The 15205-nt window shown below is 51.4% G+C and overlaps 1 non-coding gene across 1 annotated transcript; it reads left to right on the forward strand.

The window, feature by feature from the left end:
- Nucleotides 1–13092: 13092 nt before the first annotated feature.
- On the forward strand, nucleotides 13093–13199 carry LOC114677175 (U6 spliceosomal RNA). Its single transcript, XR_003728479.1, has one exon. It is a non-coding gene; the product is annotated as a U6 spliceosomal RNA (small nuclear RNA).
- Nucleotides 13200–15205: the final 2006 nt, after the last annotated feature.

A 15205-nucleotide genomic window follows, 5' to 3' on the forward strand; every position in this document is an offset into this window, starting at 1 on the left:
GTTAAATGTCAGCGTGGCCAGGCTGCGGCGCTCAGCTGTTTGGTCAAATGCCAGTTACATGTTTCTGTGAAGGTCTTTTTTAGATGAGATGAACAACTAAATCAGTGAACTGAAAACAGATCACCCTCCATCGTCTATAGCAGGGTGGGTCACATCCAATCAATTGGAGGCCGTGGGAGAAAAGACTCGGACGCCCCAGGGAAAAAGGAATTCTGCCTCCAGACAGCCTTCTGACTCAAAGCCACAACCTCAGCTGACACCTGAATTTCCAGCCTGCTGGCCTGTCCTGCAGATTTCAGGCTTGGCAGCCCCCATAATCACAAGCTAATTCCTTAAAGTGAATCAATCTTATCAATTTCTCTCTCCTCTGTCTCTCTCTCTGTGTGTGTGTGTGTGTGTGTGTGTGTGTGTGTGTGTGTGTGGTGGGGGGAGGTGGGTAAATTTAAGGAATGGCTGCGATATACTCATATATAAGTATATGTATATACATTATACATACACACGTATATACACACACTATTGCTTCTGTTTTTCTGGAGAACCCTAATATACTTTTCCTCCCAGGAAAGTAATTACTAATGGTGGAATTTCCGCCTCTGCAGAAGAAGTAGGGGCCGGGGCTGCGGTTCCTTTTGGTTGCTTCCCTAATGACACCACCCAGGGCTCTGCCTCTGTGTAAGCTGGCCTTGAGACTTTAAAGAGGCGCACAGGAAGGAGCCTGGGCTCCGGAATCAGACCCGCCTGGCTGCTTGCTGCTGGTGTGACTGCAGACAAGCCCATAGCCACTGAGCACAAAGTAGAGAAGGATGCCTAGGTGTTTGCAGGCAGCAGGGCTGGCAGAGGCTCCATGCACATTCGTTCCTGTCTCTTCCTTGATGTCAGTGCAAATACCAGACACACAGCAGTAGCACCGTCAATGTGGTTTGCTTTCCAGAATCTTCTGGAAAATTGCAAAAAGTCCACAATGTCCTGGGCACGTGCCCTGTTGCCCTCTGAAGCTAATACACCTGGCCCCCAGAGGCCACCCTCACCACAGAGGACACTGTGTTTCCTAGAAGGCTGTTCCCACGGGTCCAGGGCAGCCGGGGGCCTGGCACCTTGGAGTTAGGAGCAGAGTTTCTCAGAGTGGCCCTCAGGCCCTGCTTCAGAGGGCCGGGGGAGGTGCCTGGGCTCCTTCCCCAGGCTGTGGTTGGGGAATTTGGGGTAGGGCATGTGTGTGCATGTGTGTGTGCTTGTGTGTGCATGTGCAAGCTTGTGTGTACATGTATGCGTGTGTGTGTTCGTGTGTGCACATGTGTGTATGTATGTGCATGTGCATGCGTATGTAAGCACGTGTGTGCATGCGTAAGCATATGTGTATGCACACGTGTGTGCATATCATTTGAGATCCACTGCCCTGGCCCTTTCTCTGATCCTTCTCCTGGAAAGAATTTTGGGAACCAGAAAAAAAGCAGTCGCACACTTCGCATCTGTCTTTCCTGCTAGAGAATTGCAGGTGCCGTGTGGAGCCACCCTGCTGTCACCTGACAGGAGTGCGGCTGTCAGGGATGCCGTGGAGAACACCCTGCCCCACAGGGGCTCTGGGCAGCAGAGCAGGGCTGCCTCCCACCACACTGCGTGGGCCGAGCTCCTTCTCCCAAAGAGGGGAATGTGGAGAGGGGACGCCAGCCTACTTCCCCTTTCCATTTTATGCGGGTGATATTTGTTGTTATTTGGACTATTATTGACATGTTTGCAAACATCTTCAGATCTTTGCTAAAGAGAGACTACGCCATGTGAGGTGTAACGGTGGGGGTGTTGGTTGTTATAGGAATTGTTGATTTTATACAAGTCTTTCTCCAGTGACTTTTCGATAACTGAGTGACAGAATGAGCTCAAGGCCCGTAGATGTGATCTAGTTCAGGGCCAGGCAGAAAGAAGGGACTTTTATTCAGTCAGACGAGGGATCACATGGAATTTGAGGAGCGCGATCCTTAGCACAGCTGGGCTTTGCACTGGGGACTCTGGAGGGAGAGGGGACCCAGGGGCTGTTTGGGTCAGGGCTCCGAGAGGGGACACAGGGGCTGTTTGGGTCAGGGCTCCGAGAAGAGGGGACACGGGGCTGCTTGGGTCAGGGCTCCGAGAAGAGGGGACACGGGGCTGTTTGGGTCAGGGCTCTGAGAAGAGGGGACACAGGGCTGTTTGGGTCAGGGCTCCTAGAAGAGGGACATAAGACCACCACGGAGAGTGCTGTTTCCACCTGGAACTCTTGGAGAGGACTCCGTTTTGTGACAGCGGCCAGGGCTCCATGGTTGCTAAGCCAACTTGGGGATTTGATAGTTTGAAACAAAAAAAAAGACATACGCTAAGATCTCTAGAGAGAAATTCCTGTTTGGTCTTAAAACAAGAATAGTTGTCTTTCTCCTGAACTCTTGGTGTGTTTGTATCTTGTGAGTCCTAGAGCTGACTGGAACATAGGTCATCCAAGCCATGGCCCACCCACAGCACGTGCGTGCTCCTGGCTTGACGCATGCACACATCTGGCGTACACTAATTGATGTATCTTCCTTTTGGGGGAAATTACCTCTCCCAGCACAATATTTAGGTCTCGTAGGGGACGCCAGTATTCTGCCTCCCTGGTCCCTGGCTCAGCCTATCATAATCACCCCCAGTCGGGAGACTTGGTCCTTGGTGGCCAATCAGAGCCTTCCTTGGGACTCTGGCACTGACAGAGCCCTTTCCCTTCTTATCTCAAGGCGGTAAGACTTCAGCCTGGCACTACCCCGGCTCCAGGGACGGCCAGACTGGGAGCCAGGGTACAATACTCAGAGATGGGAGGAACAGCAAAGCCTGGGTTCCTGTTGTCCTTAAGACCGGTCCCTCCTCTGCTTCTCCCTGTGAGTCAAGAACATTCCCGTATATTCCTTAAGACAGCATGAGATTCCTGTCTCCTGCAATGCAAGAGTCCTAACGAATAAACTTCTCACCTTTAGTTAACTTAATCACGTTGTCATTTTTATCCATTTGTAGGTTATTCTTTCTAGAACAAGTGGAGGAGGTAAAGAAGCGTGGCAGGGAGGAGAGAAGCAAAGAAGGAAAGACACATTGTGTCAGCAGAGTTGTAACGAACATGAGTGCCTGTTATTGAGCTGCCACAGCCTCTCCTCTGCCCCACAGCCCCCACAGACTTCACTGAGGTCAGGTAGCCCTGCCCTCCTGACGGGCGATCCCCCCGGGCAGCATCAGGATGGGAGCAGTGTCGAACAGAGAACGACTTTGGTTTATCACAAAGCCTCCATGCTAGGTGTCTGTGGGGATGGCAAACTTGGTGGTTCATAAAACCCCGAGTCTTTGGGTGGGTGGCCTTCTGACTCCAATTGGTGCTTGTGGGATGCCAGGGTCATTTCCGGGCTCAAGTAAAGCAGAGGCATTGGATCTTCTTGTTACTCTGGGGATTTAGATGAATAACTGGTGGAACCTGAGTGCATTAATCTTCCTCTATCGGAAAAGAACTTTTCCCTTTGTAGTTGAAGAGAGCCTGACTAAAGCTTACTAATGACTGGGATTAGCAATGTCCATTAGTAATTTTTCAAGTTACTTGAGCAAGAAAAAAAATAGTGACTGCAGAAGCCAAGACTCAGAACCATCAGCTGATGTTAGTCACTTACTTTGACAGGCATAATTCAGATTCAATTTATTTATGGTTAAATTCCCACAGCACTGTAACCAGATAACTCTGGGCTGAGGGTATGGGCTGAGGAGTAAGGAAAAAAAAAACCTACTTTCCTTTTGGTGTGCTCTTACCTCTTCCTCATTGTTTTGACCCTGGTATCTCTTTCCATTTTAAAATTCAGGTTCACAAAATGGGCCGGGTGCAGTGGCTCACGACTGTAATTCCAGCACTTTGGGAGGATGAGATGGGCAGATCACTTGAGGTCAGGAGTTCGAGATCAGCCTGGCCAACATGGGGGAAAGCCCATCTCTACTAAAAATACAATAATTAGCCGGGTGTGGTGGCGAGTGCCTGTGATCCCAGCTACTCAGGAGGGTGAGGGAGGAGAATCGCTTGAACCCGAGGGGCAGAAGCTTCAGTGAGCTGAGATGGCATTGCTGTACTCCAGCCTGGGGGACAGAGCAAGACTCCGTCTTAAAAACAAACAGACAAAACAGATTAGCAGAATGGTCGATCCTAGGACTACATGAAATTGCAAAGTATCCTATCTTGTGTTCACTTCTACCATTTTACTTTTATTGAGAGTGAGGGGGAGAATGTCACAGAATACAAACACCAGCATTATAATCTTCCATTGGGAAGATCCATGTGTACTCGAACGATTTTCCCAATGTTCAAAATATTTTAGAACTTCTTTTTTTTTTTTTTTTGAGATGGAGTCTCGCTCTGTCGCCCAGGCTGGAGTGCAGTGGCGCGATCTCGGCTCACTGCAAGTTCTGCCTCCTGGATTCACGCCATTCTCCTGCCTCAGCCTCCCGAGTAGCTGGGACTACAGGTGCCCACAACCATGCCCAGCTAATTTTTTGTATTTTTAGTAGAGATGGGGTTTCACCATGTTAGCCGGGATGGTCTCGACCTCCTGACCTCGTGATCTGCCCGCCTTGGCTTCCCAAAGTGCTGGGATTACAGGTGTGAGCCACCGCGCCTGGCCTAGAACTTCTTTTAAAAAAAATGTAGCACCAGTTTGTAAAATGAATAATAGCAAATATGTCCATTTCAATAAACTTGTGGTGGAATATTTGCAAAGAAGTTTAGCAAAATCACCAGTATAGAAGAGGCACGTAAATAATCCTGTTGAAATTCCTGCAGCAGGTCAAAGTGAACTCCCTTTATTCCAGTCTCTGTCCCCGTCTCTCTGGTTGTGGATTTTACTCTGACTGACCCTTATCAGTGAAAAACCGGATCTGCTTCAGACTGAAATCCTAGCATCACAGGGATTGCTCCGTTCAGCTCTCTCTTAATACAAACAAACAGCTTGCCTCCCTGTTTTCTACTCTATTTGCACAGTCACGAGGCCATGCCAAGATGGGATTAGATGTGCAAGAGATTTAATGGAAGTAATGCCTGTGAAGGGTAAAGGGAGAAAGAGCAGGAGTACATTCAGACCTCTGGGGAGCCGGGCACCTGGGAAAGGCGTAGGAATGAAGGATTGGGTAGGAAGGGACTCTGGCCTGCAGCTCAGTTCTGAGCAAGTCTTGGCCAGACCAGGGGGGTCACCAAGCACACTCTTCAGTTAGAGGATGCTGGGAAAGGGAGGAGTGGGCCGGCTCTGGGCTGCCCCCCTGCCCTGTCCTCACCTGGGGACAGCTGGGGAGAGTGTGAAGGACCCAAGGGAGGTTCTGGGCCATCAGTCAAGGATGCCAGATCCCCGGGTGCCTGCATTGTGATTCTCCCCTGGGCTAGCCGTGACCCCCACGCTACATCACCCACCACCTCTACCCCACCAACGCCGCGGCAGGTTCTCAGGGAGGAGACCCTGGTGGCCACCGCCATGGCTGTGGTGGCATCTTCGAGATGACCACCCAGAACTCTGCATGCCTCACATCCTCCTCCAACCTCATTCCCCAATGCTCCTCAGCAGTACTTCCCCCGAAGGTCAGGCAGGCTGGCCTCTCTGGCCTCTATTGATGTATAGGTTAAATTGTGTTCCCTAAAAAAGCATGTGGAAGCCCTACCCCCAGTACCTGTGAATGCGACCTTATTTAGAATAAGGTCTTGGAGATGTGATCATGTAAGAGGAGGTCACACTTAATGAGGGTGAACTCGAATCCAATAGTCCTTAGAAGAAGGAAAAACAGACACAGACAGAAATCCACGGGGAGAAGCTTGTGTGATGACAGAGGTGGAGATTGAAGTGATGCTCTGTAAGCCAAGGGACGCCAGGGGCTGCCTGCAGCACTAGGAGCTGGAGGAGGTGGAGAGAACCCTCCCATGGAGCCTTCGGAGGGAGTGCGGCCCAGCCCACACATTGACTGCAGACTTCGGCCTCCAGAACTATGAGAAAAAGTTCTGTTGTTTTAAGCCACCTGGTTTGTAGTGCTTCGTTACCCAGGCCTTTCTTAGCTGCCCTCTCTGCCTTTGTCTGGGCCCCCTCCTGCCTGGAACACCCTCTTTTCTCTCCCGCATCACCCTGGCATCTGTCTCCTTCCAGGCCCCACCTGGAAGCCCCCACAAGGGCTCAAGCCCTCCCTGATCCCCTGCCGTCTCTGCTCCTCCGTCCTCCCCATTCCTCTGCCCTCCTGGCTCCTCTGCTCTCCCCGCTCCTCTGCCCTCCCTGCTCCTCCATCATCCCTATTCCTCTGCCCTCCCCACTCCTCTCTCCTCCCCGCTCCTCTCTCCTCACCACTCCTCTGCCCTCCCTGCTCCTCCATCCTCCCCACTCATTCTCCCTCCTGCTCCTCTGTCCTCCCCACTCCTCCGTCCTCCTGCTCCTTTGTCTTCCCCACTCCTCCACCCTCTCTGATCCTCCGTCCTCCCCGCTCCTCTGCCCTCCCCACTCCTCTGCCCTCCCCGCTCCTTTGCCTTGCTGTGTGCCCAACACTTTCATGGGCTGTGCCACACCCTTCAGGTTACGCTTAATTATACACTGCCTTGCCCCATTTATTTTCCTCTCTCGCCTTGCTCTGTAAGAGGCTTTTAGGCAACGACTCCTCCTATTCTTTGCCGAGAGGTTTGTTTCTGTTATAACTTTTCAAGACTGACTCGATTGTTTATTTTTGGAGCCAACTAGTCTCAGACCTCAGACCTCAGCACACACAACAGGCCTCAACATGTTTGGAGGGCCTGCCGGAGAAGCGCCCAGGCCTCAGGGGGGCAGGTCCTACAGAAACCCAGCTATCTGAGAGCAGCCTCTGTCCATGTTCTGACACAGGTCAGACCACACCTGTGCAACACTCACTCCCGGTCCCAGAGGACATTTGGTCTTTTAGGACTGACTACCTCATTTGACCAGTCATGGTCTCACGCAGACTAAAGCAAAAGCTATGAGTGGTGGGATCTGGGCAGAGCCCCAGAGTTAAACCCCCTAAAGCGTCAAACTCCAGAAAAAGAATTCCAGATCTTGCCACATTACAGTTATGCACAGAAAGGGGACATGAGGACCCATTCCAAATGTGAATCAGAGGTAATTTGCATTCAGCATTTCAGCAACTACATTTAGTCCCCGTAAGCTCAATTAAGGCAGACAGCAGCTCATCTCCAATCACGGCCAGTGCATCACCAGGCTCTCATGACACACCGTGTAAGCTGGCAGAACGGCTTTAGAGGGAGCTGTGGGATGTGATGAGCCTGCCCGGGCCCAGCTGTGCTCTCCCGGCGCCACGTGTCTGTGTGCCCGGCCTCTGGGAGGGCTCCGGAGGGCTCCTTCTGACCTGTGACTTAGAAACTGAGGGTGCAGCATCACTCTCCTTGCTACAGGATCCCAGAGGAGCCTTGGGGACCCTCTGCTGTCATCCCCACCCCCACCCCCCAACCCTCACTTTTCATTGAGGAAGATACTGAGTCCAGAGATGAAGAATGACTCATTCAAGGTCAGAGGGCCACAGAGAGCCACGCCGAGCCACTACTCACAACACAGCCGGCTTCTGCTAGACAGACACTCTGCATGAAGCCTCTCCCCGAAGCCAGGCGGGTTCTGGGCTCCAGTCACCCACCAGCCCCAGCAAGACTGTGCGCCTGCCTTGGCTTCCTCAACCACACAGTCAGCACCCAGGGCACACAGTCCTTTATTTATTAATTTTTTTATCTTTTTTTTTGAGACGGAGTTTTGCTCTGTCACCCAGGATGGAGTGCAGTGGCACAATCTTGGCTCACTGCAACCTCTGCCTCCTGGGTTCAAGTGATTCTCCTGCCTCAGCCTCCCAAGTAGCTGGGATTACAGGTGTGCATCACCACACCCAGCTAATTTTTGTATTTTCAGTAGAAATGGGGTTTCTCACCATGTTGGTCAGGCCGGTCTCAAACTCCTGACCTTGTGATCCACCCACCTCAGCCTCCCAAAGTGCCGGGATTACAGGCATGAGCCACTGCGCCCGGCTTCAGTCCTTTATTTTAAGCCTTGAAGGAGGAGGCCCATGAGGCAGCATCCTTATGATCACTGTCATATCCCACAAATCACAGGAGCCCTCAGAAGGAAGGAACCAAGTTCCTTCATGAGGATATCAGCTTGGCTGTGTCATGCCTGCTGGGACGGGCATTTCAGAGCGCCGCAGGGCAGGAGGAAAGTCCGGCCGGGGCAGAGGGAGGTGAGGGGGGAGCAGTGAGGAGGCTCAGCCCCAGGTGTCTGGGTCCCATGTGATCCTTATGGTCACAGAAGCTACAGCAGATGTCACGACTCCAGTCAGGGGGCCCCAAGGCAGCTTCTCCCTGGATGGTTCCTTTGCCTCCTTATGCAGCAAAGGGGTCCTTGGGACTCCTTAGGAAGGGACAGTCCCCAACTTCAGGCACACCCACCACTGAGTTTGCTGGGGGAACCCTGAAGGCAGGCCTCTGTGTTCCTCCCGTCTGTTGGTAATGGGGTGCTGGGGTGCCCCTTTTCCAGGAGGCTGCTCATTACTAGCCCAGAGGTAGGAAGGGCCCGCACCCCTCTTTACTTCCCCATGAGTGGGCTTCAGTGGCAGAGTGAAGACACCCAGACGCTCAGGGGCTGTTCCCAGGGCCACCTGGAAGGAGTGTCTTAGTGTGTCTGTGTTGCTATAAAAGAACACCTGAGGCTGAGTGACTTAGAGAGAAAAGAGGCTTATGTGGCTCACGGTTCCACAGGCTGTACCCAAAGCATGGAGCCAGCATCGGCTTCTGGTGAGGCCTCAGGCTGCTTGCTCTCATGGAGAAAGGCGAAAGGAGGCTAGTGTGTGCAGAGCTCACAGGGCGACAGTGAGAGCGAGGGAGTGGGGAGGTGGGGCTGGAGAGGGAGCGAGGGAGCCGGGAGGTGGTGCGGGCTCCTTTTCACAGTCAGTTCTCACGGGAGCTAAGAGTGAGCATACACTCACTCCCTTGCAAAGGGCACTGAGCCACCCAGGAGGGATCCGCCCCCACCGTCCAGACACCTCCCACCAGACTCCACCTCCAACCCTGGGGATCACATTCCAACAGGAGATTTGGAGGGGACAAATATCCAAACAGTGTCACCGCCTCCCACCCAGATGAAGCTGTGCTCTAGACGGTACCTGAAACCTGCCATATTCTAAAACACAGAAAAACAAATCATGGTTGATCTAGACAAAGATACTGCAGATGTAGCGTGCCGTCTTCAGGCGGATCAATGCACGCCCTCCACCTCAGCAAGTCCGATGTGCATGCACAGGGCGTCTCTCCTGCCGCCTCCAGCTCGGTTGTCTAATCGTGTTTCTCACCCTTGTTTGAATGACTCTATTATATCTGTGCCTTGCATTGTATGTGATCTCACATATTTTTCTTCTAAGTAGGAGAGATACAAATCATACATTTTATTTATAACTGTGCAGTTAAGATCAGAATCAGTTCAAAATGGCCGAGGATTCTAGAGAAAAAACATTGCTGGTGAAGCAGGCTGATGTGTTCACCTTGCTTTTGCCCTCGTCTGGGTTTTGATAGTCTCATCACTCACACAAAGACAGATGCTCATTATGTAGTTCATTATTCAGCCGAGAGGCGTTTATCGACTGTAATCTCCATGTGGCCAGCACATAAGTGGCATGTTTTTTTGGAGGACACAAATAGAAAATACCGGTCCCAAATGCTCACAGAGGGGAGAACACGGCTCCTTTCCATCAAACACAAACACTCCGGCCCTAACTCATTAGTCCTTATAGCTGTAATCCCAGCACTTTGAGAGGCCAAAGCAGGCAGATCTCTTGAGCCCAGGAATTTGAGACCAGCCTGGAGAACATAGTGAGACCCTGTCTCTGAAAAAATAGTAACAACAAAAAATCCACCTCTGATCTTTAATGCATTTTTGGTGGCAGGTGTTGTCGCTACTTCACAGACGAAGAAATGGAGACTCAGGGAGATGAAACAGCGTGCTAGAGATCCCACAGCAGTAAAAGGCAGCGCCGAGACCTCAGCGCTCTGTGGACCCCAAAGCAGCTGCCCAGGAGGGGAGCCGCAGGGGAGCCAGGCAGAGTCGTCCCACTTTAGATGACTAATCCCAAGCCTAAGTGGCCCCTAGGTTGCCCAGGACACAGTAGACTCTCCAGGACCCGCTCTCCCAGATGGCCATCTTGCTGCCTGAAAAAGGAATCCTGATCCAGACCGCAAGAAAGGGATCCTGGGTCTTGGGCAGGAAAGAATTCAAGGTGAGAATTCAGCGTGCGGTGAGAAGAGAGAATTTATTGAAAGCTGCTCAGATACAGAGTAAGGGGTCCTCAGAAAGCACAAGGAGGAATGTGCCATCTTGGTTTAAAACTCTTCTTACACAGGGGTCTTATCTATGAAAAAGCTAAGTTATGTCCATGTGCGGGTGGGCGGACAGCGTGAAAAAGTTTATTACTTTGTTGATTTAGATAAAGTTATCCTTGGCATTTTAGCGCATAAGTCCATCAAAGCATGACTATAACTATCTCAAAAACATATATTGTTGGTCTGGGCGTGGTGGCTTATGCCCAGCACTTTGGGAGGGCGAGGCAGGCAGATCACTTGAGGCCAAGAGTTCGAGACCAGCCTGGCCAACATGGCAAAATCTCGTCTCTACTAAAATACAAAAATTAGCCAGGTGTGATGGCGGGCACCTGCAATCCCAGGTACTCAGGAGGCTGAGGCATGAGAATCGCTTGAACCCGGGAGGCGGAGCTTGCAGTGAGCTGAAATCGTACAACTGCACTCTAGCCTGGGCGACAGAGCGAGACTCCATCTCAGGGAAAAAAAAAAAAAAGCATGTATTGTTATGTTTTATCTGTGCATCTGGGCATTTTGTTGTGACAGGAGTCTGTCCTTGCAGGCATTATTAAGCTGCTTCCTTAACTATAAACACTTCACAACCACGGGTCACGACTGACAAGGAACGTGCCTTACCAGTTTTAAGATGCAGTTGATTTGTGGAGTGATGTCATCCTGGCTCTCTGATGCTCCTGTTTCCCTAACAACCTCCAACTCCTCCCTTCCCTCACTGCCAGCTGGTAACCTTTGGTCCTATGTCTCTGACAAAAGGGACAACCAGAAGGGACCATTCTCCAGGCCCCATGGCACATGTCCCCTGCCAAGCAGCAACACATACAGGCTCTGCTTCTCTCCCACTGACAGAGGCAAACCATCCAAGCTCCTTTGAAAGACGCCCTTTTCTTTTCACTGGACGCCACCCCCTCTCCCCCATTCATGAAATTATTCCTGTGCTTGCCTGCTCCAACCATCCTTTTTTTCCCTAAGGCAGTGGTTCTTCATCTTGGCTACATGTCACAACCATGGCAGGTTGTGTCAGGGGAGCTTTTAACAATACAGATGGAGGCCCTGTCTACAAAGATGCTTATTTCATTAGCCTGGAGTTCACCCAGGCTTTGGGAGACTTCAGACTTCCCAGGTGGTTCTGGTGGGCAGCCCCAGGCGGGAGGACCCCTCCTAGATACTTCTCAGCAGCCGTGATGCCCTACATGCTTTCCTCTCTCACCCCCCAAAATTCCGTCCTGGCCCCCATCCCCCTCCAGGTACTGCCCCCTTTCTCTGTTCCCTTTACAACAACACTCTTACAAAGTGCTCTCTAGCCTTACAGTCTCTTGGGGGTTTTTTTCCTGATTTTTTTTTAATGGAGTCTTGCTCTGTCACCCAGGTAGTAGTGCAGTGGCGCAATCTCAGCTCACTGCAACCTCCACTGCCTGGGTTCAAGTGATTCTCCTGCCTCAGCCTCCAGAGTAGCTGGGATTATAGGTGCCCACCACCATGCCTGGCTAATTTTTTTGTATTTTTAGGAGAGACAGGGTTTCATCATGTTGGCCAGTCTGCCAGGCTGGTCTCGAACTAATGGCCTCAAGTGAGCTGCCTGCTGTGGCCTCTCTGGTATTACAGGCGTGAGCCACCACGCCCAGCCTCCTGATTTTTCTCTAGCCCTCCTCCAATAGGACTTTCTTATCAATGCTCCATTGGAAGGCTCTGATCATCTTATCACTAAATCTGCTGGCTGGTCCTTGACCCTCATCCTACACGCCTCCCAGCACCTCCCAGCAGTGCCAGTGGTGTAGTGTCTCCCTCTTCCCTGAAGCCCTTTCTGCCCTCACTTCCTGACGCCGCGCTGTGCTTTTCCTTCTCCATCCCTGGCTCGCCTGCTTGTTCCTCCTGACAGACCAGTGATGGTGGCTCCAGGGTCCATCCTGGGACCTCTTGTCACTCGCTTGGTGCACTCATCCCATCTTGTGGTTTCATAGATCACCTTGTCAGTGATGACTCCCAAGAGGTCCATGGACTAGATCCCTCCATGAACTCCAGACCCGAATCTCCAAATACCTCCTTGACCTCTCCCCTTGGGTGACTCATAAATCCGGACTGGAAGCCGGGTCTCCCACCACACCCCCAGCAGGTCCTACCCTCCACTTCCCCTCTCTCATGACCTTGCCAGCCTTTCGGGGACTCAGGCTGTGGCGGAGTTGCCCCGGTACATTCTTTCCTCATACCCACTTCATTCCTTCTTCATGCCCACTTCCAATCCATCACCAAACAGGTGGTCCTACCATCAAAGCACAGCCAGAGGCCACTTGTCACCACCACACCTGTGCCAGCCTGGTCCAAACTGGATCATCTGTCAGGTGGCAACAGGTTTCTACTTCCACCCCCACCCCTGCTGTGATCTATTCTCAAAGCAACAGAGTGATCTTCTGTCAGAAACCCTCTGAAGGCTTCTTGCTCACGTAAAAGCCGGTGTCCCCGCAATGCCCCACAAGGCCTTAAGGATCTGCCCTCCTCTCCTCTCTGAGCTTGTCTCCCCCAAATCAGCCCCTCCTTCCCTCCACTCCAGAAGCTGTCACTCCAACATGCCAGGCTCCCTCCTACCTCGGGGACTTTGCGCTGGATGGCCTCTCTGCCTGGAACGTCCTTTTTTCTAGACACTCAGATGACTCACCTTCTCCTTCCCTGCAGTTCTCCACTCACAGGTCTCTTCTCTGTGAACCCTTCCTGGACCCCTCTTTAAAATGGAAATCCCAGTGCTCCCTGTGGCCGCACATACACTACAATTGGAACAATACGGAGAAGATGAGCACAGCCTCTGTGCAAGGATGACACACGGATTCGTGGTGTTCAAAAAATAGATGCGTAAATAATGGAAACCCCCTTTCCTGACACTCCCTACCTAGCCTTTGCTTATTTTTCTCCTTGGCATGTGTCACCTTCTAACGCACTACCTACCTTACCTATATACCATGTCTACCGTCTGCTCCATACAAGGTCTTAAGCCCCATGAGGACAGAGACGTTCGTCTGTTTTGTTCAGGCTCCAGAACCCAGTACAGTTGCCTGGCACTTAGTGGGTGGTCAATTGATGTTGAGTGAGTGAATGAATGAATGAATGAATGAATGAATGAATGAATGAATATGGCGCAGGCCAAGAGCTGTGGGGCATCATGGAGAAAGCCGGAAGGCATGTATTCCCCATTGAGAGTGCTTCACCAAGGAGACTTGAGCTGAGCCTTGAAGGACGGGTAAGGTTCAGTGAAATCATAATAACGGTTGGGATAACTACTAGGGTGAGACTTGTGAAATCTTAGGCACTGCTTCCTCAGGTCTCCTCTCTCAGGGAGAGGAAGGGGCAAGCCCTGGAGAAGCCAAGTGCAAGGTGGGGTCAGGAAGTCGGCAGGTGAAACAGGACTCTTGGTGCACTAGGGTTTGAAATGGAGCTCCGGGGATGTCCAGGGAATACCGCAAATCATTAGGTCCCTGTCATAAGCTGCCTTTAGCAACAAAATAACTTCCCTTGGCCCCAGTCAAGAAAAGAAAGTGATTCACATTGAGCGATAGGAATCATGTCGGCCTGAAGTGCCTTCTCGTGGCTATGCCTGTCTTCCAGGGAAATCTCTTGCAGGGGAAGAAAGGAAAAGTGTGCGGACCAATCGTCAATGATTGGGCAGTGACTCTCAATTCCAGTCAAGCCCTGGGAATTAGGCATTGCCATGACAACTGCTGCACTCCAGACGAAGCTGCTTTTAACTCCATCAGAGGCAGACGCACTCTGTGCACTTTTCAACCTCAGTCTGAAATGCTGAAACCACAAGCTTCGGTCTCAGGATCCCACGTAGAAAGCCAGAACTCCACCTTCAGGAAAGGGAGGGCTCGGGGGCACATTCCCACCCTGCTCAAAAACCCTCTTCAGAACACTGCTTCCGTGACTCCAGCGCTCCCACCCTCCTGCCTGCTTCCAATCCAGTTAGTAGGTTGTTTTCGATTAGGGAGTAGGTTAGGGATTAGGGTTAGTAGGTTGTTTTCGATTAGGGAGGCCAGTGGTATTAGGATTAGAATTGTGATGAAGTATATTATGGATGCTACTTGGCCGATAGTGGTAAGGGGTTGAGTTACTGGTTCGCTTCCAATTCAGGTAAGGGTTAGTAAGATTGTTATTAGGAGTCAGAACAGGAATTGGCTGAGTGGGCGGAATATTATGCTTTGTTGTTTGGATTTGTGGAGTATGGGGATGGCTGCTAGGATGAAGATTGATAAGAAGAGTGCTAGTACGCCTCCCAGTTTGTTGGGGATGGATCGTAGGTTCCCTCGCGCCCACACCCACCTCGCTTTTGCCAAATGTATGTGCTCATCCCTTTCTGAATGCACTGGGAAGGAGAGCAGTAGATAGACAAACTGAGGAACGAAACAGCACAGAATGTTCTGGAAATCGCAGCAAATCTGGCTTGGGTTGGAGCACATGGGGACGTCAGGGCACGTGCTGAAGAGGAAGGACATTGGGGTCCTGGGTTGACTCCAGCTCTCCCACTGGCCAGTGGCGTGTGAAGCAAGTTCCTCAGCCACCTAAGCTCGAGTTCCTCACCTGTAAAATAGAGAAGATAATACCTCCTTGCAAATACGTGGCCAGAACTAAATGAGGCCAAGTGTGAGAAAGCGTCTAGCACAGAAGGAGACAGGAGGGGCTCTGGATGCTTCAGGGGGGTGAGGAGGGAAGTCCTGTCACTCCTCATCGAAGATCTGGGTTTTGTCAGGTGAGTGGTGGGGAGTCAGGGAAAGAGTTAAAGCTGGGGAATGGCTATTGTTATTATTAATCCCATTTTACAGATGACAACACTGAGGCACAGAGAGGTTAAGTAACTTGCTC

Source organism: Macaca mulatta, chromosome 3 (assembly GCF_049350105.2).
Source record: "Macaca mulatta isolate MMU2019108-1 chromosome 3, T2T-MMU8v2.0, whole genome shotgun sequence".
NCBI lineage: Eukaryota > Metazoa > Chordata > Mammalia > Primates > Cercopithecidae > Macaca > Macaca mulatta.